A 26,886-nucleotide genomic window follows, 5' to 3' on the forward strand; every position below is an offset into this window, starting at 1 on the left:
CAGAAGTATTCATGCTGACATTCAGATTTTATTATTCCCTGACTACCATTTATTTTAATCAAGTAGTGGCTTCCACTATGTCAATCTTGGCTGTCACAAAGCAGAAAAAGGAATACTGCCTGAATAGACCCCAGAGAAAGTCTATAATGGAACTTAATTCAGTAAAGGATGACTAATAATTATATAACACATGGTGGGGACAATCCACTTGAAATAGGTTTAGGATAAATGAGTGAGAGTATTGAATAGAAACATATTTTCATTTTCTCACCCAAGCTACCTTGTTTTAAAATGAACCTTATATATTATCTTAATGTGGTATGCAGATAGACTAAATCTGGTCTATGCTAAAAAAGTAAGATTAAGAATATTTTATAAATTCTAAATTAAGAAACAAACATAAAAATGGCATAATTTAACAATCAAAAGAAGTCCACATTCTGAGAGGTGTATTGAGAATTCCCAGAACTGGTTGTAATCCGTCACCAGAATGCATACACACACACACACACACACACACACACACAGAGAAGATACCCATGGCAATTTTTCCACTTAAAATTCAAAACATTTATTACTTGTACTATATATTTAAACCATTTAACTTTAATTTTAGCTTTTTATTTATGTCTCATTCCTAACTACCATATTACAGGATCAAGAGTTGCCCTTAGATTTGTACACCCACTGAGAGGAGTGGAGTGTCCTGACATGGACAGCTATGGAGTTGTAAGGAAAGTCATGACACATTTTTGCATGGAAAAAATACGTCATGACTTTCCCAACAACCTAATATTTTCATTTGTCAGTTAAAAAAGTAACTAACTAAAAAAAAAAAGAAAAAGAAAAGATTAATGAACTTGACAAGATTCAACCTCAGAGCAAACAGTTTCCTTTACTAATTCCTTCAGCCAGAGAAACACTGTCGTCTTACTTGGTTGGCTTCCAATCTGTTCCTATTGGAACACATTGCTGCATCATAACAAGTAGGTGAAACTGAAAGAAATAATTACGTACAATCAATTTTAGAAAAAGAATCAATGATACTGACATTTGTTTTAACATGAAAAAACCTTGAAGATATCTAAGTGCAATCAACCAGAAATAGAAGGTCCAGTATTACAAGATGATATGAGGAACCTAGAGTAGTCCAATTCACTGAGGCAGACGGTAGAATCACAGTTGCCAGGACCTGGGAGGAGTGGTTATGGAGAGTTCTTGTGTAATGGGTACAGAATTTCTTCTTAAGATGAAAAGATTCTGGAAGTAGATTGTGGTGATAATTGCCAACTTAATGCCACTGAACTTTTTTAAATAATAACTGAAATGGAAAATTCTGTCATATTTATCTTATTATAATTTTAAAAAATCTACATTAATAGATAAATAATATTCATATATTGGGTCATCTGAAAAATTATGTATTTTTCCTTGTAAAAATGAATCATGACTTTTCCAACGACCCAATAGAATATATTATATGCTGTCCTATATAGAGAGAAAGTCCAAATTAAAGTGAGATTTATTTACTCATTAAGCCTGTAAACAATTTATAGACTAATGATATAAAATATTAATAAATTTATTGGCTGTAAATTCTCTTTTTTTAAAAGTATATTTCATGTGTTTGTTGGGACGGCACACTTTTGGAAATCAAATAAGAAATTAAATTTTTCCAGTCTGCCATCCTTTGATGAAATAATCTTTTACTTATAGTGTTTGTTCATATGATTCAAACTTAAGCATACTTACAATTTTATATAATGTAATGCTGTAGTTATTGTAATAGCTAAATATTACTTCATTGGATTTATCTTAATTCTTCTATTTTTAATGTTTCTATTTTGACTTTCGATAAACTTTAGAATGATGGAATACTTAGGTAAACAGCCAATTTTATTTTAAAATGTTATTACTGGAAAAATTCTAAGGGCTAGAAATACTGGTCAAAAACTGTAAGTTATTTAATTATTTATAATAACTGTAATAATAAATAATAATAATAAATAGCTGTAAGTTATTTATTAATTGATTTCACTGTGATACTGAAACATTTTTTTTTTTTTTAGAGAGAGATATTTCCTATAGGGTGTGTGCACTTGCCAGAGAGACAGAAAGCAGGAAATCACTCCCTGGGGGGGAAGTCCGTGCTACAATTCCTTCTCCTCTATTTTCCTCTTGCGATATTTGGTAAATATGCACATGCATCTCATCTGAGAAGCTTCTGGGTCCAAGAATTGAACCATGGTTGACTACATGGGAGTCCAGCGACATAATCCTTAAGCTATCTGTTGGTCCTGATATTGAAACGATTGACTATTGCTTTCAGACAATCTTAGCCAGCATTGGCTATGATTATTAACTTTTAACTTTTTTTACTTGAAAATTATTATTGAAACTGCAGTATTTTTAATAGTGGACAATATTAAATATTATGGCTTCCTAAATATATATTTCTTTCAGAATTTCTTCCTCATCATTGGTATATATTCAAATGGGTAAATATTTTTAATATCAATACAGTATAAATATTATCTATTAGATAATAGAACATAATATAGAATTTATTGATTTAACCATTATATTGTTTTAATTTTCCTTGAATCTGCTGTTTTTTAGATATCTTCAGATATTATTATACTTACTATTATATTAGCGATATTGATATCATTATCATTTTCCAAAATTCTGTCCTTTTTGTTCCCACTATTGAGTAAGACATCTGTACAAAGCTACGCATAGGTCAGAATAACAATACTTGATGTATCTTCACAAAGTGAAGACATCTCTGAAACCGGAATCTGAATAAAGAACCACATTGCAGTAGCCCACTTGTTCCACAAGGGATACATACTTTTGGAGATAGGAAAGTCTAAAAGGGAAAAACAAAACAAAACAAAACAAAAAACATTTGAGAATGTAACTAAAATGGCCACAGTTTTAATTAAAATAATAACTTACCAATGACTACAAATTTAGAAATATACATTAAAGATAACATTACCTCGTGTAACTTATTAAGTATAAAATACTGGAATTTATTCTCCTTTCCACATTTCAAAGAATAGCTCAAAACTTTGCCTACGTCTTTGCTATCACTTTCTTTTGTCATCACCAAAACCTTATTTTCTGCCATCTATGTATTTTTCTGAGCATCTCATTTTCACCACTCTCCAAATTGCTTAAGATACAGAGCCTTTTTGGGACCAGGAGTTAGCGTAATGGCTGTGTCAATGGACTCCCACGTAGTTGACTGCGGTTCGCGTCCCGTCCCAGTGGCTTAAACTCACGCCAGGTATGTGTGTGTGCGTGCTCAAGATCCCAAGAGGAGAATGGAGGAGAAGGGATTGTGGCATCACCATCCCCCCTGGGGGGTGATTTCTTGCTTTCTGTCTCTATTTCTCTCTCTGTCTGTCTGGCGAGTGCACGCATCTCTTGTCTGTCTCTGGCGAGCACATATGCTCTATGGAAAAAAAAAAAAAAAAAAAAAAAAAAAAAAAAAAAACAGAGCCTTTTTAACTCACATATGCTACTGCTCCTCATGTCATAATGAGGTATAAGTATCCATTTGCAAAATATATGGACTGGTGGGTTTGTTTCTTTCTTTACTTTTTTTTTTTTTTTTTTTTTTTTTTTTTTTTTTTTTTGGTCCCAGCGGTTTATTTTCATGACCTTTAAGTGGTTAAGTGTACCCAGGTAATGTATTGCATAGTGATACTTCTAGTCCCTAAAAGGGCTGATAACAACATCTAGCCTTTCAATTGTGAGGTCACTTTCCTGGAGAAAGGACTAAATCTGCTATCAATATATTTTGCTCTTTTTCTTTGAACCAACTGTAGCTAGTGACAACTAAATAAATAAAACATTCTTATGTAGTGACATCATTTTAAACCAATATGTCTTCTGGATACAGTTTTTTTTTTTTTCTTAAATACGGTAATTGAGAATCTACTCTGCATTATACAACATTTAGAAGAGATCTGAGTAGATGAAGGTTTTTATTATTTACGGGGTAGTTTGGGGGAAATCACTTAGTTTTACATCTTGAGATAACTGGTACTTCTTTTCTGTCTTACCACTACGTGTCTCCAGGAGACACAAAGATGGAGTAATCGGGCCCATAAAATGGGAACTACTTGGTGTAAATAGATTTTAATTACCCTCTGTTCAGGGAAGTTTCACTTCCCTCCAGAAAATAGGAACATATGACTTTTCTTTAGGACAAGTAACCTCAAATTAACTCATCCAAAGTGACTGTCAGAAGATCCTAAATATGTAGTTGGACTTACTATCTCATTTTTTTTTTTTTATGGAGAGGTTTTTTTCGCTATAGGGCACGTATGCTCACCAGAGAGAGACAGAGAGACAGAAAGCGAGAAATCACCCCCCAGAGGGGATGGTCATGCTGCAATCCCTTCTCCTCCATTCTCCTCTCGGGATCTTGGGCACGCACGCACACGCACCTGGCATGAGTTTTAAGCCACCGGATCTGGGATGCAAACTGCTAACGACTACATGGGAGTCCAGCAACATGGCCATTACGCTAACTGCTGGTTTCCTATCTCATTTCAAAACCACTCTACACCCTCGCCTCAGTCTTTATCTCTCCAAGAGATTCAAAGAATTCTAACAAGTGTTCAGTGTCCTGCTCTTTCCTGATACGCTGTGGCCAAAATGTCTGTGCTATTTAGGTTGCTGTATCATCTTATTTTCTCTTCATAGTACTTACTCATTTTTCATAGACTACTAGAAGGTATTGTGGCATGGCTATCCCCCCCCTCCCCGGGGAGTGATTTCTCCAGTGAGCACATGTGTCCATAGCAAAAATCTCCCTTAAAAATTAATAAAAACAAATTTTGATAATAAAATAAATAAATATAAAAGGACAACTGATAACAGGGTGAAAAAGGAAAACTCTACCAACCAAAACTAGAAGGAAAATCCAAATATGTGCATGGTTTTTATTTGTGGTTAAAACTTTTTATTTTGGCCATTAAAGCATGTACTATTTTTGTTTTGTCTCATTTTTCTTTGTTTTTACTGTAAAACATGTGTGCTCACTGAAGAGACAGAGAGAGAGAGAGGGAAAGTGAGTTATCACTACCCAAGGGAAATGGCCATACCACAATTCCTTATCCACTTATCCATTCTTTTTTTTTTGGAGAGGTTTTTCTATAGGGTGCATGCTCTCGCCAGACAGACATAGACAGAGAGACAGAAAGCGAGAAATCACCCCCAGGGTGGATGGCCATACCGCAATCCCATCTCCTCCATTCTCCTCTTGGGATCTTGGGCACGCACGCACATGTGCCTGGAGTGAGTTTTAAGATACTGGGTCTGGGATGCGAACTGTGGTCGACTACATAGGAGTCCAGCGACATAGCCATTACGCTAACTGCTGGCCCCATCCTTATCCATTCTTCTTTGGGATTTTGTGTACCCCCATGCATGCACCCTGCTTGTTTTTCAAGCTACCAGGTCTAGGGCTCAAACCACAGAGTGGGCTACGTAGGATCCAGCTATTTTAACCACCATGGCACTGACTGGACCAGAAAGTACTGTTAACATATTTTCAACACATTAAAAAAATAAAAAAAAAAATAGTATTCACAAGAGAAATGCGTATTTTCTTGTGAGAGTTATGCTGCTTGCTTGTTTGTTTTTTCATGAGATAAAGGGAGAGGAGAGAAAGATAGACACTCTCGACAGGATCTCATGCCACAATCCTACCCCAACAGCCTTTCCAGCCAGCCAGGATCACAGACATGCTTTGTACAGATAAACCTAGGAACTGAAACCCAATCTTCCATATGGCTTCCAGCATTGGAAAGTATTACATTACTGCTGCAACAGCATGGTGGGCCCGAGCGCTACGCTGTTGCATAGTATTTAACCTGGCAAGCTGTATCTAGGGGACGACTTCCAAAGGAAATCATGATGAAAACAAAGAAACAAGGCAGCATGATGTAGAGGATATCACTGGCTGGGAACATTGCAGATCTTTCCTTTATTTTTGATTATAGTTTTTATTACCACCACAGTAAATTTAAGATTAAGTCAGAATAAATCAGTGTTGGATATTTGTTTCAGCTGAAGAAAGCACTGGATGGACATTGAGATGAGGGAGCTCCTTTTCTAGGTCTGCCTTGCCAGAATGCCAGGTGGTTTCTCTTCCTTTTCTAGATCACATAAGAAATAGAGATGACCACTCTGCATTTGAGACACTAGACAAATTAACCCAAATTTAAACTCTGTCAGAAGTAGTAATGGTAGTAAAACTGTTCATACTATCTTTGTTAATCCTATCTTTGTATTTATGTTTCTCATAGTCATACAGGTTTTACTTCTTTTTTTCATCTGTGAGATATAGTGAACTTAATAAAGTATCAGATCATAGGAAAATATCCAATATAGCTACAAACTGTGTGAAATTGTAGAGTGTAAGTACAATTATTCTGATCTTCAGGGAAGCACATTGATGAAACTAAGAAAATACCTTTTAAAGACCCAGTGGACTACTGCTAGGCAGTAGTTACTTTGTCCATAACATAAGGCACAGTTAAAAAAAAAAAAAAAAAAAGGAAGAAGAAAAAAAGATTCTTCCCTGGACATTGTCATTCTCTTCGATTTGAAAATTGCTTTTAAGTTTCCTGTGCTAATCTGGAAGCCCAGAATGAGTGAGAAAGGGAAAGAAGAGTTAGACTATAAAGTTGGTAATACATTAGCTAATTCTTTTATGAAACATTTTGAAGCACAGGCTATTAAATCACCTTTTCCTGTTCAGTTAGCTTTTGAGCCTGATAAGCATCAAAGCCCAGGTGGAAAATTGACATCCAAAGAGACTGACATATAAGCACAGTTTAAAAATTCAGCAAAAGAAGTGTGGTGCCTAAGATCTTTTCCATAGTTATTCTGAAACTCGAGTCTCTATGATGTAGTAATAAAATCTGAAAATAACCAAAAAAAAAAAAAAAAGAGAGTGAGAAGAAAAACCAGGATTAAATCAGATTTTATGAAGTGACTTAAGTAGCCTTTTGAAGATTTTTAAACATCTGTAGAAAAACATTATAGGCTCATTTCATATCGTTATTTGTCAATTGTCAATGATGACCTTACCCTCATGGCCTACATTCGAACAGACGTTCTTGTAAATGTTCAAATGGGGTCCATAGCCAATGGGGAAGGATTTAGGAGAAGCCCTGCCCTAATTTCATAGTAAGTGCTGAACCAATAGTCCTTGACTTGCTATTAGTACAACTGTTGACCTTACAGTTGATGCTGCTTTCAATGTGCTTAACTTAGTAGCAGAGAGTAGCTTACCCCTAGTGAAATTGAGATCAATACTTACTAAATACTTCATGAACTCTCTTCATTCTAGAATAGTCACATGTCTGCCCTTCCTGTCATGTACTGAATTAATTTGATATCTGATAACAATTCTTGCATTTTATATTAGGTTACTTACATGCCGAAAGGGGCAAGGCAAACTACTGATGATTGGGGGATGGTCTGTTACTGTATTTTCATGAAATAGAAAATATTTTCAGACTTACTACAACACCCTCTTAGACAACATTATTTTATTAATTTTTCTCTTGCCTTATTTTAAAAGTTAGGCCTAAGTCCACAAGCAAAATATTAAACATTTACATACTTTCAGTTCTTTGGGGGAAAAAAGATTTCTGTAAACAGAAATTAATCATTTTCCCCAAGCACTCTATAGATAGTCAGAAATGAATATGCCAAAATACAGGTTATCAGAATTATTGCAAGTGTATTTAAAAATCATTATTTTTAAAAAGAATTATGTATTTAATTTTATTTATTATTATTTTATTTACTATAGGGCACATGCACTCATTAGAGACAGACACAGAGATAGAGGAGGAAAGTGAGAAAGCAAGCCACCAGGTCTAGGACTCAAACCCATTTTGGCCATGTGGGAGTCCAGTGCCTTAACCACCGTGCCACCTGCTGATCTCTTTAAAATTATTATTATTATTTAAAGTTTATTTCTTCCATGAGACAAAGAAAGAGACAGGCACCCTCAGAGGGTCTTAGTGCCGTGATCAACTCCCAACCTTGTCGGATCTTGGGTATACACGTCCCTGACATACATGGGATGAACTGAGATGTGAACCCAGGATCCTCCCCTGTGATCTCACCATTGTAGAGTGTTGCATTACCTACACCGCCACAGCTGGCCTTGTTAAAATTATTTTGAGGAGATTTTGTATAAGCTTTATTTTTTTTCTCACTAGAAAAGTCAGCAATACAAAATAATGTCATGTAGAATCTCATCCTCAAGAGATAAGGTGTTCATAATTAGGTTTCTTGCAGGATTTTCTGATTTTAATTTAATAAATAATAATCCCACTGTAGTTTTTAAATTAATCTTTCCACATTGAAAACATTTGGTTCAAATTAAAACCATTGTTTCCCTTTTATTTGTAAGAAGAATAGAGTGAGTTAATTTTTCCCAAAGGTTAACATGAGCTTTCTATAAAGGTGTGATTTGGTTGGCTTAGCTATCTATTTAAAACACATTTCAGCTGGGCACAGCTGCTGTGCTGCAGCATAACACAGTACTCTGCAGTGCTGGAAGCCATGTGGGAGGTCAGGAGTCAGGTTCCAGGTCAACCTATACCCGCTGAGCACAAGTGCAGATGCATGCATGTGATCCTGCTGGCTGTAAGGCTATGGTCAGGATCATGGTGTGGGATCTTGCGAAGGGTTTTTGTCTGTCTGTCTTTGACTCTCTCATGAAAAAAAGAAATAAAAAAAATTTTTCAGGAGTCATTTTTTTTCACTAATACAAAATTATTGAAAACATTTTCCTAAATTAAAGATATTTTAAACTAATAATATTAAAGCTATTAACAAAATAGACAAATTTTTAGAGCAATTTTTGCTATAGGGTATGTGTGCTTGCCAGAGAGACAGAGAGAGATAGAACATGAGAAATCACTCTCCCAGGGAGGATGGCCACACTGCAAATCCCTTCTTCTCCATTCTCCTCTTGGGATCTTGAGCATGCATGCACACATGCCAGGCATGAGTTTCAAGCATCTGGGTCTGGTACTGGAGCCACAGTTGACTATGTGGGAGTCGAGCAACCCTAACCACTATACCATCTGCTGGTCCTGATAGATAATATTTTTTATTCTGTATTAATTTGAAGGACTTGATATTTTCAGTTATCTTCCCTACTACTTACATATAAAGCAGGTATTATTTTTGAACGTTCTAAGCTTGAGAAAGCTAATATGCAAAGAGAAGTGAGTGTCCCAGGCTCTTAATGTCCAATGGTAAACAGAGTTCCCTTGAAACTTTAGCCTGACCGAATATACGTGAGCGCACGCTGAAGCTAAGATAGACAGACATTTGAGATTGCTTGCAAAAACCAAATTCAAAAAGGTTGTTAGAGAAAACAACAAAGGCCAAGTTGAAGAAAAATAAGGGTACTATGGAAATTCAGCAGAATTATTTCATTGTGAATATGGGGAAACCATGCAGCAGAGACATAGACAACTCATAGTTTTGAGCTGGGAGTGAGTGTAATTGAAATGTCAAATGACATATAACTTCAGTAACAATTATTCCATTTTAATTATATGGTGTAAAAGATTGAGTAATAATGCTCTATAGAAAATTATTTCTAATTTGTTTTTCACTATATTCATTTATGTCCCTCTTCTATATCCATTTACCAATCTAAAATTAAGGCTTTCCACAGATTTATTCTTTCCTGTCAAATATATCTGCTATTCCTCTCTCATTTTCTAAAAAGCATCTTTTTTTTTCACTCACAGTTTCATAAACTTTTCTCAGTATTTTCCTAGATCAGAGATACTCTCTTCCCCCTCTGTTCCCACATCAAATATTTACAGTGCTCTGAAGGTTAAAACTATATATATTTTTTCTTTTTTAAATTACTTTTTATTTAATTTTATTTAGTCATTCATTTATTTTAATTTGACCAGAGAGAGACAGAAAGAGAGAGAAGGGGAAGTGAGAAAGCCAGTCACTAGATCTGGGACTCAAAAACCATGGTGGGCCAGGTGGGAGTGTCCAGCCTCTTAACCACCTCGCCACCTGCTGGTCCCAAAACTATATATATTTTCTAACGTGTCACTCTGTAGTCAGTTATCATCTGCAAGCACCTCCTCTAAATTACCATAAAACAGTAACAACTACCTCCTCAGTATTTATTATGCGCCAATACTTAAAAGTACTTTCTTTGCAAGATATCCAATTATTGGGAAAACTGTAAGATAGAGGATGGTTTGATGCTTGCCCTAAAAAATGAGTAACCTGAGATCAGAGAGTTGAAGTAAATTTCTGAAGATTGCATACCTAGGAAATGGGAGAGCCTGTGTCCCTTGGCACAACCATTTTTTATCGCTATTGCTTTTTTCCCTTCTCATCCACACTCAAGAAACATTTGTTTCTTTCCAAAGTATCAATTCCTTAATGTCAACAAGATAGCATGTATATCTTTCTGTTGGTTATAATATTTAATAGAGCTGTGGCACCTAGAAGGAGCAGTAAAGCTTCAAACCTGTCAAATATATCTGCTATTCCTCTCTCATTTTCTAAAAAGCATCTTTTTTTTTCACTCACAGTTTCATAAACTTTGTTCAGTATTTTCCTAGATCAGAGATACTCTCTTCCCCCTCTGTTCCCACATCAAATATTTACAGTGCTCTGAAGGTTAAAACTATATATATTTTTTCTTTTTTAAATTACTTTTTATTTAATTTTATTTAGTCATTCATTTATTTTAATTTGACCAGAGAGAGACAGAAAGAGAGAGAAGGGGAAGTGAGAAAGCCAGTCACTAGATCTGGGACTCAAAAACCATGGTGGGCCAGGTGGGAGTGTCCAGCCTCTTAACCACCTCGCCACCTGCTGGTCCCAAAACTATATATATTTTCTAACGTGTCACTCTGTAGTCAGTTATCATCTGCAAGCACCTCCTCTAAATTACCATAAAACAGTAACAACTACCTCCTCAGTATTTATTATGCGCCAATACTTAAAAGTACTTTCTTTGCAAGATATCCAATTATTGGGAAAACTGTAAGATAGAGGATGGTTTGATGCTTGCCCTAAAAAATGAGTAACCTGAGATCAGAGAGTTGAAGTAAATTTCTGAAGATTGCATACCTAGGAAATGGGAGAGCCTGTGTCCCTTGGCACAACCATTTTTTATCGCTATTGCTTTTTTCCCTTCTCATCCACACTCAAGAAACATTTGTTTCTTTCCAAAGTATCAATTCCTTAATGTCAACAAGATAGCATGTATATCTTTCTGTTGGTTATAATATTTAATAGAGCTGTGGCACCTAGAAGGAGCAGTAAAGCTTCAAAGGAAGCAATGAGTAAGCCTTCAATATTAAGAACTTTGTTAAGGTTTATTGAGGAGTTAGAAAGAAAAATTAAAACCCCACAGTGATGTGGAACATTGGAGTCTAATTTAATTAGAATCTTTATATGAAGGAAGAAAAAAATGCATGCGACAGCTGTGATATCCATTAAACCTTTGTCTCAAAAATTCATTGCTTGTGTCTCAATTTCTCTATTCACACCGAATATTTTTGTTTGTTTACATAATTTTTTTTTTACATTCTGAAAAAGCTATTTTCATCCAAGTTAGTTTTGTTGATATGGTTTTAGTAGCTCCTATCCGAAATCATCTTCAGGAAATTTTTTTTTAATTTTTTTTTCTTTTTGGCTATTTCAAAAAGAAAAATACTTAATATCAGTATGAATAACACATGTGCTCATTGCAGCATAATGTTGGTGCAATCTGTGCTTGATACAGTTATAAATAAGTCTTTGAAAGCATTTTTCTGTATTTTAAATAAAGGCTATAGAAAGCCACAAGAAGGATCTAGTCTTGTTAATATCACAAGCTGTTTCCCCACCTGCACTCAGAGCAGCTTTAGTACAGCAGCTGTCTGGGTTCGTGTTGGCACATCGCTGTCTGCACAGGAACCCCACGGTTTACACAGAAAATGAATAGGCCACAGTTCCAATGGGGGTCTTTAATAATCCTTCCTCTAATGCTACCATGTGTGAGCATTGGGCTTTGAAGGGTGTGAGGTGTGAAGTTTCAGGAGGATTATTTAAAGCCACTCAATTTCGAAAGCTAGAAAAGAGCATTACAAAAACCAGAGAGTGTCTATGTATTCTTCCTGCACGTTGATCAAATGCAGTTTGTATTGATATTAGAGCTTCGTGTCCAGCATGTGATAACAGGTAAAGGGATCGGTATAATTATGTGACAGGCTCTAGTCAGTCTCCTTTAACATGGACAAACAAAACCCAGCATAGATGTTTCATTGATTTTATTTACCAAATATTAGCTGTCAAAATATTAATGTAATGGGAACAAATATCTATCTGGTAGTAGCTGTGGAGATTAAATCCAGAGAGGAAGAAATTTATGCATTGGACTTTCCTATGTATATTAAGTGGCCAATGGATTCTCGGCAATAAAGCAATCTTTTTCCTTTTCTTTTTCTTCTTTCTAGAGGAACCTATAAAAGTATCATTCATGCAATCAGTTATGGCCTTTTAGGATAGATGAATACTTGAAAAATAAATTCTTTGTTGAAACCAAGGATGATAATCCAATGACTCTTCTTTTAAAGTGCATTAGAGAACCCATAACTCTATTTGGTGATTATTTTGAGCATTTTTCAGAGACTTAGTATGACGAAGGTGAGGTGATACAGTCACTTGAAGACATTCTGTGTGCAATTAAAGACTCAGAGTACTAGGGTCTCATCATCTGCCTACCGCCCTGCATTTGGATTTAAGTTCAGAGGATCTTTGAGCATTAGAGATACTGAGTATTGACTTGAGAAATTCATATTTCCAGTGTATATGAGAAAGCACCTGAAAAGACTGATTACTAAAACCAGTATGCATTTCCTCTGTAGATCAAGCATTGTGCCAGGCACTTCAAACTGAAGAAGGGTGATACGAGGCTTACACCAAATGATTCACTCAAGTAGGGATGAAAGATATCCGAACAGTCACGTACATTAACAAACATAGCTTAGAAGCGTCTTAGAGGAGAGGGTGACTAAATCCTTTAGGAGATAAAAGTGGAAAGTCCTCTGAGAAGGAAACATCTCAAAGCAAGGCTTAGAAGAGCAATTAAAGCTCTTCTACATGGGATGGCTCCAGAATGCTGCAGCAGTGAACTGCTTAAGAGCAGCCAGTTCTCACTGTGGTTAAAATCACCCATCTGACCAGCATAAAGCATGCTGAGCATAGTGAAAATGCCCAAGATCCAGTGGGCTAAGGGACTGGAGGAGACGGATTATGCTATGATTAGACCTTATGGAGGATGTTGACGTCTCTCTGCCTCTCTTGTAAATGCATGTATACATGATCTGTTAAGAATTTTAAAAGTTTAAAACAATAAAACTTTTCTAGTTGAATGAAAAGGCAGACTGAACCATATATGCAGAACATGATTATAGACTATGCAAAACATGGTACTGCTGGAGCTCAGAATAAATTGGGAAAGGCTAGAGACACTGAGAAGATGAGTCTATGAAACAGGCAAAAGCCAAGTCATGAAATATATTTTTCTTTAAGGTTCTCAGAATGTAATCTATTGACGTGAAATAAGTCAAAAGTTGGAATGTCTGTTATTTGTGTTTTAGGAAGATAACAAAATGTGATGTGGGGTAGGGAGAGGAAGGGGTACTCGTTATGGGAATTTTGCCAGTGCAAAATCAGATCACGTGGGAAACCACAGGAGATGTGTAATGAGAGAGACAAACAAGGAGATATTTGGGAGGTAGATTTGTCAGGGTTTATCGAAGTGATGGAGTGAGGGAAAAGTGGGTACCTCAGGTCTCTGAATTGATATACTTTAAATACTTTTTCATAAGATTCACAGGTCATCAACATCTCTTAGGTTATAGACAGACAATGGGGCTGTCTCTGATCACCGCTCTGACCATTTCCAACCCCCAAGTTGGTGTCTTGTGTCCTCATTCTATGCAAGAATGCATATATAATCTACAGCTGTGTAGGGCAGAACAACCAATAGCTGTTTCCAATAGCTCTTGACAGGTATTTTGTGCTTGTCATTGCTTTGTGACATAGTTTTTAGGCAGAGACTAAAGATGATTGCAGCTACCACTGCTCTTCTTAAAGTTAAAACAGCCCTCACAGTAGTTTGCCCTAATATTGTCAAGAAGCACAATTCTTTTCCCAGAAAACTGCTCTAATTGGATTCGGTGGACCTTGACTGGCTTGTCACAGCCACGTTCAGGGTGAAGGTGAAATCTTTGAGGAGTTTGTTCCTGAAAATAAGCGCTGAACATCTCTGATGAAGGCATTTTAAGAGTATATATCTTTAGGCAATTATTTTCATACTACCTTTTGTGATCTGTGTTTTGTTGTAGTGACCAGAAAAAAAGAAAATTAAAAATTGTGAGGGACGATTTATACCCCAAATCCTGAGTGCATTCATTGACATTTAAAAAGGCTTACTGACATAGAAATAAAAAATTTGTAAAATTTTTACTTATCATAATTCGTTTAACTTTAAATTTTGTAACAGGTGGAGGTTGCTGTGAAAACCACATTGTTCATGAAGACTCAGAGAGGTATCCTGAGTAATCATCTGATCTGGAGAGAAATCTTCTCTTTGTAAGGTATGCCTTTTCCTTAAACTTTCAAACCTGGGCACTACACAAAATCAGCATTTAAAATAATTATTGTGTGATTTTTCTTAATACGCAGGAATAAAATTAATTTGCATTTCTCACCCAAACTTTCTTAACTTATATTTGGTATAGGGCTATTACCATTTTATAAAATTTTATATGATACACAAACATGTACACCCCCTCCCACATACACAGATACATGAATATACACACCTATTTACTACTACATATCGAAAAGCTTTGTCAAAAGTTCTTATCTGTCTATGTTACTAAATCAAGAGTATGAGCACCTCTTGACAAATATGTACTGGGTCATCGGAAAAGTCATACATGTTTTTCTATGCAAAAATGCATCATGACTTTTCCAACAACCCAATATATACTAAATTATTTAATTTTCTTAACGTCCCAGATAGTGGAGCTGGTATATTTCAAAGTATGCAAAACCTAAATTGTGGGAAGCATTTTTGCTTCTCAGTTTCAGTTAAAGAAGAGGCTGTTTTGTACTTGACCTACTTCCTAGGAAGCCACAATGATGTTTTAATGTGTAATGGAATATAGTTCGTCTCTTAGATCATTTATTAGGAAGAGGAAATTTGTCAGGAAGAAGCTTGGAAGTAGGGCTTCCAGTGACAAGTACCAAGGCGTGAGAAACATGGCTCCCTTAAAGAGACGTAAACGTTCCAGGAAGGAGCCCTATTGGAAGTTGAGCCAATCAGAGTTGGTTCTGCTAAATAAGGAGGCTAAAAGTGTAGGCACCCCTGACTTCTCAACTTCATATTAAAAAATTCTGCAGTTCACCTTTCGTGAGCCTGATTTCCTAACAAGCAGGTTGACATTAAATCCTCATTCTATATAAATTTTAATATTTGGAAAGTGTGTGAAGTGTGTCACCTGGGAATGTAAAAAAGCAATTTTCCAGATATGGCATCGTGTTCCATTTTGGTCTGGATGTAATTGTATTTGGTTTAATGAGTTACTTATTGCTCTGGAACTGATAATATTTGAATCTTGAGATACTACACAGAAATACGACTAAAACACAAGCAACCATCTTCAGCTACATCACCTTCTCGACATACATCAGTCACTGGCACTAAAATGTGAATTTGTCCTTTGAGAGCATAAGAGAAGGGGCAACATTTGTATAAGATGAGCCCCTTTTGGGGACTAACTATAATACTCCTGAAATAAGAGCATGCTTATCACATGTGACTCATGTGACTCTGTGTTGTCTACTGTATTAAAAACCCTCTCATTTAGGGACAAGTTATAGTAAGAATGCACTAAATGGGTTCAAGACAGGGATTAAAAAGTGCTACTCTTTTGAAAGAGACCATGTTTTATGAGGAAGTGTTAACATTCTGCATTGATAAGAAAATTTTCGAAGCTGTAAATTGAACCTTACCAGGTATCTCTTTTAACTGATCTTCATTCCAGTTCGTTAATGGGTGAGTGGAGATTGAGGGAGGGAGACTTTTCTATTTCCCTCAAACTCTAAAATTCTTAGAATTTTTTCCCCTGTAATTTCTGATTAATGGCACCCTTGATTTTGATTTATATTATGCTATTATTCATTATATGGGAGAAATAGAAGTCACTTTTTTTTTCAATTTAATTTTAAAAATTAGGGCTAGCAGTGATGGAATTTAAAATCAAATTATCCTGTCAGAGTGACAGATAAATCTCAAGAGTTTCTAATGAGATTTTTCCACGGGCAGGATGCTGAATTTCTCCCTTTCCCAGACTCCTTCATTCCAGGTTTTGACAGTGAGTGACAATGAGCATCTGTGTTTTGAAATATGGTGCTATTTGCGGCATTTTAGTTCTCATTTAAAATTTTGGGGGATGGCTTGCTTCCTTGTTTGTCTAGGTTAAGGAGGAAAAAGTGTGTATACAGATGTCAAGTGGATACATCTTTTACCATGTGGATAGCTCTTGGTAATTACCATATTGCTGAATTTGGTTACGTAGAGATGATTCAACCAATTTACTCTTTCTTTTGCACTTTACTATTCTGAAAGGAATATTTATTACAAAGATGGTATAAAAATGCCATAGTATTCTTACTACACTCCTTTTTTTTTTTTTTCTCGATCAACCTAAAGTTTAAAATCTGAAGTGCTTTTGCACAATATTGGGTAATCCTCTATAGATAGTTCTGAATATGTTCATGGGTTTAGAAATGATCTGTTTTTGATCTAATCAGAAACTGCTTTGTTGGTCTGTGGAAAGTATAATAAAGGGTGTAGGTCAGATAAGTAGTATATTCAGTAACATGACTGAAGCCAACTGGTTGTTAGAATGTCTTATAGGAACAAAGAGAGTACCGAAGAAATGAATAGCCACAATGAGATCTTCCATATTAAAATATTATTTTAGAATAGACAGTTTCACAATAGGAGGGTGATTCTAGAGTGAGCCTGTTCCCCCATTCTGAATGAACAGAGTTCATAAAATGCCTCGAAGCTTGTCTCCTCACATGCACAAGAAGGGATTTTTCTCTTACTTTCTTTTCTCTTTTTTTCTTTTCAATTATTAGCCAGAAGCTAGCCAAAAACTCCAACTGTAATGTAGAACTACATATGAACAGGCTTCTCCATTGTATTTCTGTTTTTGCATGTTGTCACAATCCCTAAAACAGAGGCTATTAACCAGTAAGTGCTTCAGTAAGCCTGCTTTGGTTACTCAATTATTATTCCAAAATGAGGAATGGTGAGGACATCAGGTAATAATTCAAAGAACAGATGATACTCAGAAGAAAATGTGGCAAGGCACCTATGTGTAGGCCCTGAAGAGCTGCACATACTGTACATTAGTTAAGAGTCTTAATAAAAGAACAGAAGGAAGGGAAAATAACACAAAATGAAGAATGAATTACTTAAGATTAAATAGTTTCTATTACAGAAATAGGCTACATGTAGAGCTAATGGCAGGCATTTTCTACAGACAGATGGAATGCTCTCATCTCCCAATAGTATCGATATGAAGTCTCTGTTAAGATTCATTTTTCCTGAAACATTTGCATATAAATATAAACATCATTACTAGGGGCTAATTGCCCTGTAGGAACTAAAATGTGGGAATTAGCATCTTTAGTCGTTTTTATTATTATTTTTTAAAGTATCTCTAACACGCATCATATTTGGTACTGCATGGCTGCAACAGATAATTACCACCATTAAGAATCTCAAACGCAAAATCAAAACCATTTGGAATGGCTTCCAGGGCAACCCAGCACAGTGAGTAGCCACCAAAATGAGTATGTGAGGTTTATTTTCATGCATATTCATAAGGGTACTTAATTCGACATTCATAGTAGGGGGTTTTTGAAAGCTTGTCAAAAGAGCAGCCCCAAAACAAGCCCAAACATCAAAGGTAAGGAGATGCAGTACTGTCTGGCTCCCACACATCCAAACATCGCTTGCAGGAGGCAATGGATAACACTAAAGGAATTATTTATTTTAACTACTCCGAGGAGATGGCAATTTCTACGAAGATGTAAACCACAAGTCTTGGCCTTTATCATTCATCTTATTGATCTGAAAGGTCAGGAGTCTATGTTATTCAAAGGATGGATCATAAGCAGCAATTCTGGACAAATGGGCATGTAGATTTGTGTGATTAATGCCTCTCGCTTGTGCAGAGTAAGAGGCAAAGTCTGAGGGCATGTCTAAGGAAAGAAAAAGAGAAAACTGTTTGAAAGAATGCAACCACGACGGAGAAGCTGCCTGTGTCTGAAACACTGCCCATTTCGTGGGTGGGTCACTGTGCTCAGCATCCAGGTGCTGCTGTGTTCAAGTGTTGTGTGAGGAGGCGATCTTGCTGACACTTTTACTTTTCAAAACCATTTCCATGACATTCAGCAAATGTTTGTTCTGGTGGAACAAATCTGTTAAATTATAGATTAGAAACAGTACAGAGAAACCTTTACAAATGTTTCAGTTTCAGTTTTGTACAAAGCAAACACCATTATGTTTAAGTGCAGCATTCCTTGTTAGAATAAAAAAATCTCCATAACGAGGTACTGTGCTTGATTTTCTAATGCTTTTTCCCTCCCCTCTGTTTGAGGCATGGATGCCTGAAGTTCTGAAAGAGACAGATGTCTGATGTAGAGCATGACATCTCCTCAGTGCCTTGCGAAGACCCACCTCTACCATTCCCTTCTGTTTTCCAGCCATTCCCCTAGGCCTGCTCCCTGTCCTGTTTCCTTCCCTGGCTGCTTGACTCTCCGTGGTTCCTAGGAGTGGTCTAAATATGAAACAAGAACTCTTTTCCCACAATGGTAGTCCCATATTGTTCAGTTCTGCCTGATGCTTTCTTAACACCATCATATAATCATTACTGGGAGAAAATACAGGAAAGTCATCTGTTAGTATTAAAAGCATTCTGTGGGGAAATATCACAGAGTTACCACAGACTTCAAGTGATTGGTTTATGGGATGCTTTACATCCACAAGTCAAACATTAATTCATTTTATAAGAGAAATAATAGTAAAGCTTAATTTAGTGATTCTTTGCTAAGGAAAGGTATATTTTTTGGAATTATATTTTGTTTTATAATGATTTAACAATCATCAATTTAAAAATTGTCCAAGAAGGAGCCATCAAGTGGTGTGGTGATTGAAGGGCTAGACTCCCACAGGACTGATTGTGGTTCAAGTCCTGAACCTGGTGGCTTGAGAATCATGCTAGGTACGTGTGTGTATATGCACAAAATCCCAGGGGAAGAATGGGGGAGAAGGGATTGTTGATGGCCATCCCTGGAGAAGGTGAGGGAGTGATTTATCACTTTTCTCTCACTTTCTCTCTCTCTGTCTCTCCAATGAGCATACATTCCCTATGACAAAACAGCAAAAAAAAATTTTTAATTGTCAGAGAGATTTTTTCTTTTTAATTTGCTCATAGTCTTTAGTAATAATAAGTAAAAAGATTATTTAGTTGAGAAGAGAATTCCAAAAAAATATTCAAATTATCAAATTATTTTTTTGAACCATTATTTAAAAACAAATCAACATGAAATACAACAGAAGTCTGACAAAGGAGGATGTAAGCATGCTTTAAAACATATATAGAGGGAGCCAACAGTTGGCATAGTGGTTAAGGCACTGGACACTCATGTGGCTGATCACGGTTCAAATCACAGATATGGTGACTTGAAAGTTATGCCAGATGTGTGTGTGTGTGTGTGTGTACCCGAAATCCCAGGAGGAAAATGGAGAAGAGACTGTGGTATGGCCATCCCTGCTGGAGAGCGGCTTCTTACTTTCCTTCTCTTTGTCTCTCTGGAAAGCGCATGTACCTTATGATAAAAGCCTTAAAAACAAACGTATTTAGAAATATATTTTAAATATATTGAAAAATACTACAGATATTGAAACACGTGAGGAGGACTTTGAAAACTTCATGAAAAATGGAATTAAAGTACAAGTTAATTTTGATGCAAAAACATTTTTGAAATCTTTGCATAATGCTTTTCATAGTACAAAATTTCCACGAACTTTTTGAACGCCCTTCAGATTATAAAGACACAACACATTAAACAGCAAAATGTACAAGAATAGCCAAAAAATAGAACCAACTAGAAATAGAAACACATACGTGTGTGTGTGTGTGTGTACCTTTGTATTCAACGTGTGTGGAAATAAGAAAATACCACAAACTATTTGCAGAAGAATTGATGGAGTTGAAAACAGAGGCTCTCTTCAGGAAAGGGCAATAATTTAGAACCTCATTCACATCATATAGCAAAATAAAATAAAAAAGGACACAGAAGCTAAAATGGTAAATTAATGGGAAGTCAATTTAAAGTAAATGTAAAGCTGAAACCTTAAAACAATGAAATGACAATGTAGATAATTACTTTTTGTGATCTCTGGACTTCTAAGCATAAACAAACTTTTTAAGCATGAAAATAATAGAGACACTCACCAAGGGAAAGATCAATATATTTGAATTAAAATTTACAAACGTTTATACTTCAAAAAGTCTTTATTAGCAAAATTAAATGATAAATAACAAACTGGAAAATACTTTTCTAAAACACAGAAATTAAAGATAAAGATATTTAAAAGCTCTAAGTTATTTTTTGAATGGTCAACAGTGGTAAATAGATTTCAAAGTATAACAACTACAAAAGAATAAATATATGAAAATCGTACAACTTCAGTTATAAGAGAATAAATTTTTTTAAAAAAAGTAGAGCCCTTTTTTATTTGCAATTTTTCCTAACACTGGAAGCATTTGAAAAAATGAAAATCCTCCCTATGAATAAGAAAAACATAGGTTATCTCATAGACACCTGGTGTGTTGTGTGAATGAGTGTCAACTTCTGTAAAACACTTTTACCACCATTGAATAAGAACTTGAAAATCTTAAAGAAAAGGTACTATTGGTTCAAAAATGTGGAACTATTCCCTGCAGACATAGTCAGAAATTCAGAGAATTACTTATAAGACAAAGATGATGATTACAAAGAAAAATTTCAATTATTTTTACCCTAGCATTTTTCAGAGTTTCCATTATTTGATAAAACAGGCGAAACAATATAAAGTATTTCTATATATTTATACTGACTGGAAGTAGCTGGTCCCCAACATTACTTACAGTCTGCTTTCAGATTCTCAAAATCTGTGTAAGTGTCTCAGAGATTCCTTGAGAAAAATGTCCAAGTCTTTTCAGTTAGTTCAGGGAAAAAGGCAACAAGAAGGGACCAGCAGTTGGCGTAATGGTGACGTTGCTGGACTCCTATATAGTCACACACAGTTCAAGTCCCAATCCAGTGGCTTAAAACTCACACCAGGTGTGTGTGTGTGTGTGTGTGTGTGTGTATGTGCGTGTGCATGTGTGTGTCCAAAGTCCTAAGAGGAGAATGGGGGAGAGAGGATTGCAGCATGGCCATTCCCCCCGGGGGATGATTTCTCGCTTTCTGTCTCTCTGTCTCTCTCTGTCTCTCCAGCAAGAACACTTGTGCCCTATAGCAAAAGTGTCTCTCTTAAAAAAAAAAAAAATGGCAACAGGGAAATGAGCTTTGTAACAAGAGAAGAATGGAAAAGGCAGAGAAGCTCCAGCCAAAGCTCTCCTTGGAGTGATGCAACCTTACAGACACAGAAAAAAGCTCCACAGTGGCTAAGGCCTGCTCATGTTTATTCAGTTTGTATTTATTCATGCCCTACTGGTAGGGAATGTAGTAGTGGTAAATCCTTAGTTATAAACTGGAAGGTGAAAGCATTAATCAAATGTGGGCTGTTCATAGGAGCTTAGACTGTTGAATAGGAGATAAGTGTATACAGATGCACATGTGAGTGTGTGTGTGTGTATTATTCAATATCTTTTACTTTAAATAATTATTTAATTTTTTATTATTATTACTTAATTTGTTATAGGCCACATGCATTCACCAGAGAGAAACACAGAAAATGGGGAGGGAGAAGTGAGCACAAGTCCAAGACTTGCACTGTGTTTGACCATGTGGGAGTCTAGTACCTTAACTACCATGCCACCTGCTGGCCTCAAGATACAGTATCTTTTTCTTTTCTTTTCTTTTCTTTTTAATTTTTTTTTTTTTTTTTAGAGTTTTTTGCTGTAGGGTGCGTGTGCTTGCCAGAAAGAGAGATAGAACTGAGAAATCACTCCCACCCAGGGGGATGGCCACACTGCAATCTCTTCTCTTCCATTCTCCTCTCTGGATCTTGGGAATGCATGCACACACGCCTAGTGCGAGTTTAAGCCACTGGCTCTGGGACTCGAACCACGGTCCACTACATGGGAATTCAGCTACATAGCCATTACACTAACTGCTTGTCCCTCACTATTGTACTTTAAATGGCTATAGTGGCTACGGCTATAAATATATGTTGAATTAATCTTGCTTCTATAGTGGACTATAGTTTTAAAGTTTATTTAATTTTTCCATGAGAGAAAGAGAGGAGAGAGACAGGTGCCACCAACAGAATCAATACATTACCATCACTCCAGTTCTCAGCCAGCCTGGAGTGCAGAGAAACCTGTGCATGCCTGGTGTGTTCAGGGCCATCTCAGGCATGAACATAGGACCTTTCCCATGCGAGTCTGGTTGCATTATCACTGTGACCTCACCTGGACCCAGACTAAGCTGTTTTTAACATCTAAGAAAAAGTCATGCATAGAGAAAGGGAAGGAGAAAGAAGGAAAAATAAGAGCAAAAATAGGTAAAGAATAATAATGTGATATACAGCAGAGAGGAGGAATTTGTGGTTTCAAATTTTCAAGAAAAAGAAGGAAGTAATGCTAGCCAAGTTGTATAGGAACCCTTGTGAAAGGTATTTAGGTATATTTTAATGATAGGATTGCCGGGTCTTACAGTGTAAGTACCTTTACATTTCTACAATTATGTCCGAAGAATTTTCTAAGGGCTGGTATCCATTTTCACTGTCATCTGCAATGTATTTGTAAGAATTAGGCTGACATACAAACTGATCGGCAGGTCTGGATGGCAGTGCAGCACTTACAACACAATGTTCTTGTAGAAGATCCATATGGGAAGGTTCCTGGTTCATCTCCAGAGACTTCCATAGGTATGCCAAGCTCACATGTGTCCATGATCTGGGGATGCCCGAAGGCTGGAGGTCGATCCTGCTCTCAAGACTCTGCCCTAGGTGCTGTATCTCTGTCTCTCTCTGTCTCTGTATGCCTCAATTATAGAATAAACAAACTTAAAAAAAATCCAAATAGCTCAGAACATGGTATAGTCATGGTTCTTAATTTTTGCCAGTCTTAAGGACAAAAGGTTGTATATTTCTTTCATCTCAATTTACATATCTTCCCTTGTAGTTGAGACATTCACTTTGCCATTTATTTTTGTCTCTTCTATAAAATGGTACTCACCCTTTACCTTTTTAAAAATAACGACTTGCAGAGTTTTTCTTACTAAGATTAAATTTTCTTTTCTTGAGTATCACCAGTTCTTAGTCGTATTTTTATGAATATGCTCCCGCATTTGTGACTTTCTTTCCTTTTATTAAGGAATTTTCTGAGGAACATAAGGTTTTGTTGCTGTGGCTTCTTTTGCGCTATTGTTGTAGCATGGTTGATGTATATTTATTTTTTATGATTTGTTATGGGTTTTGTTTGTGAACTTCCCTTCTCGAAGGTCATAAAGATATTATCTGATGTTTTTTGTAAAGTCTTATAGTCTTGACTTTTAACATCTTAGAATTTTTATTTATCTAAAGTAGATTTTTCTGTATAGTAAGAAGTTTGGATCAATTGATTTTTTTCAAGTGTGGGTAAATGTGAATTCTTATACTATTTACTGAATAGATCTTCCTTTCCCCAGTGATGTATAGTAGTGTCTGAAACATGAAGTAAATTCAAAATATCAATAGGTCAATTTCTAAGGACTTCCTTCAGTTCCACTAGGAACTTGATAACACTCATTTATTACAGTTTCATAACATTCTTAATTTCTGGTATGACTCATCTAATCCTATTTTATTCTACTTCATTAAAAGTGTCATATGCAATCGTTTTGGAACATTGACCTTCTTTGTTAGGTTTCCTTGTTAGATGTAAAGTTAGTGACTTATAACAACACCCATTTAATAGCTTAAGTTTTGTAGGTCAAAATTCCAGCATGGAGTGTCTGCATCCTCGGTTCAGACTAAAACCAAGGGAACGGCCAGGCTGAGTCTCATTTATAGTCTATGAGGAAGGATCTACTTTCAAGCTCAAACTTATGGTTGGCAAAATTCACTATTTTTGATCGTGTAACTGAGGTTCCAATTTGTTTGCACTTGTGGTCTGTTGGTTGCTCTTTGCTCATAGCATCTGTTCCCAGGTCCTTTCCAGGTCAACCTTTCCAAATTTAAGTCAACAAGAGTGTCAGGTGATCTTCTTCAAAGATGACTTCCTCTTCTGCTACTAGTCAAAACAAAATGAAATAACTTTGTGCTTTTAAGATGACTTGATGATGAGATTATATCCAGTTTTTGATTAGTTCAAGGTTAACTGATGAATAGCCTTAACTACATCTTCAAAATCCCCTTTGCCAGGTGACATAATCACAAGCACAACACCTCACATTCAAAGTTCTAGAAACTATCGCAGGGAACTTGAAGAGTCATCTTTAGGATTTTCACTACCACTTTTCCATACAAATTTTAGAGACAGACTTTCAATTTATTTTTTAAAAAATCGTGTAATATTTGTAATTGAATTGTGCTGAATGTATAAAGTGGTAGTGAAAAATTATGCTTATCATACAGTCTTCTAATTCATGAACACAGAATGTCTTTCCATTTGATTTTAGATATGTAAAATTTGTAGATGTTTAATATTTATATTTTTAAAGCAGTTCGATTTTTTTAAAGGTTTTTGCTATAGGGCGCGTGCGCTCGCCAGACAGACAGAGAAAGACAGAGAGACAGAAAGCGAGAAATCACCCTCCAGGAGGGATGGCCACAGCACAATCCCTTCTCCTCCATTCTCCTCTGGGGATCTTGAGCACGCATGCATACACACCCAGGGTGAGTTTAAGCCACCAGGTCCGAGACTCGAACCGTGTTCGACTACATGGGATTCCAGTGACATAGCCATTATGCTAACTGCTGGTCCCTGGTTTAATTGACTTTTATATTGGTTTTATATAGGCTATTTTACTAAACTCTAGGTTGAACTTATAGAAACAAAGTGGAGTGGAAGAATGGGGAGATAAAAGTTACAAAGTTTCAATTCTACATCATAAGAGTTCTAGAGATCCAATTTACAGCCTGGTAACTATAGTTAATATAATGTGTACTTGAAATTTGCAAGAGATCTCAAATTTTCTCATCATACGCACATAAAAGCGTAACCATGAGGTAATGGCTGTGTTAATTAGCTTGATTATGATCATCGTTTTACAACATGTATATAACGTCAAATCTTTGCATTGTACATCTTAAATGCATGCAACTTCTATTTGTCAATCACACCTCAGTAAGCCTGTGAAGAGAAAGGTTCTTCTTTACATCAGAGTATAATTCTCATTGATAACTATTTTAGGCTCTTGCTATTATTGATGCATAAATTCTCTCAATGCTTTAACAGCTGACTGCCTTCCACTTTTAGTCTCTTGTTGTATAAGTTTTATCTACCATATATATTTTGTATATAGTACTCTGGTAACAATACCACTTCTGTAGAACGGCACTGCCTGATCTGCTTGTAAGCTGCTAGTCACATGTGACTATCAAACACTTTAAATGTGGCTTAATAAACTATTATGATGCTGATACTATTTTTGTAAATAGTCCTATAATCCTTATTATCCTATCACTCCATTTTAAACTTAATCATATATTATCATATTATTAAACCATTTCAAAATAACCATATTGTGATCAAAGAGCTACTGGGACCTATTCGTTTTTCTGCTCACTGTAGCTCTCAGCATGTTCTGAACACTTAGTAGGCAATTAAAATGCTTATTGAATTTTCATGCATTGTTATTAACTAAAATAAAGTGTATTAAGAACATAAAGTTTAAAATCAGATTTGAATTTAGTTAACTATTCTTTCGGTTAAAAGGCCATGTGATTTTAGACAAGTTGCCTAATCCACTTCATATATATGTATTTATAAAGAGAACAAGAGCGCATGCATGCATATCGCAAAAAGAGTCTTCACATTGCAGTCTAGCCCCAGCTTCAGACAGCCCAGATCATAGTCATGTGTGTGTTTGCCATGATCAGGGAGGTATCTGGATGCAAACCTGGAACCTTTCCACATGGGTTAGCCTTGTGTAATGTTGATAACTGCAGTGCCACTGTCTCACCCCATTTTTGTTTTTTAGTAAAACTGTTTTTCTAAATAACAATGAACACATTAATGGGTTGTTGTAAGAAATAAATGCTATTATGGGCCCAGCTGCAGTGGTGCACCCAGTAGGGGCACTGAGAGGATGTGGGATGTGGGAAGGCCCTGGATTTGCACCCAGGTCTGCGTCAACACATTGGGTGCTTCCATGGGCACACTCTTGATCCTGGCTAGCTGCAGGGCCATGGGGAGGATTGTGGGATGAAGACCTATTGAGAATATCTTCTCTCAGTAAACAGACAAACTTTAAAAATGTTGTGCATGTAAAGGACAAAAGGACTTAGCATAGGCGCTGGCAGGTGGCACGGTAGTCGAGGCACTGCATTCCCACATGACCTACCATGGTTTA

General features: G+C 36.1%; 1 long non-coding RNA gene across 1 annotated transcript in view; it reads left to right on the forward strand.

Annotated features, from left to right (window-relative positions):
- Positions 1-26,886, forward strand: part of LOC102486910 (uncharacterized) — a 210,670-nt gene that overhangs the window by 95,621 nt on the left and 88,163 nt on the right. Inside the window, exon 2 of the long non-coding RNA XR_335733.1 lies at positions 14,594-14,687. This is a non-coding gene — a long non-coding RNA (uncharacterized LOC102486910). The remainder of the gene's footprint in view (positions 1-14,593; positions 14,688-26,886) is intronic.

The sequence above is a fragment of the Tupaia chinensis genome, unplaced genomic scaffold (genome assembly GCF_000334495.1).
Source record: "Tupaia chinensis unplaced genomic scaffold, TupChi_1.0 Scaffold000519_1, whole genome shotgun sequence".
In the NCBI taxonomy this organism is placed as follows: Eukaryota; Metazoa; Chordata; class Mammalia; order Scandentia; family Tupaiidae; genus Tupaia; species Tupaia belangeri.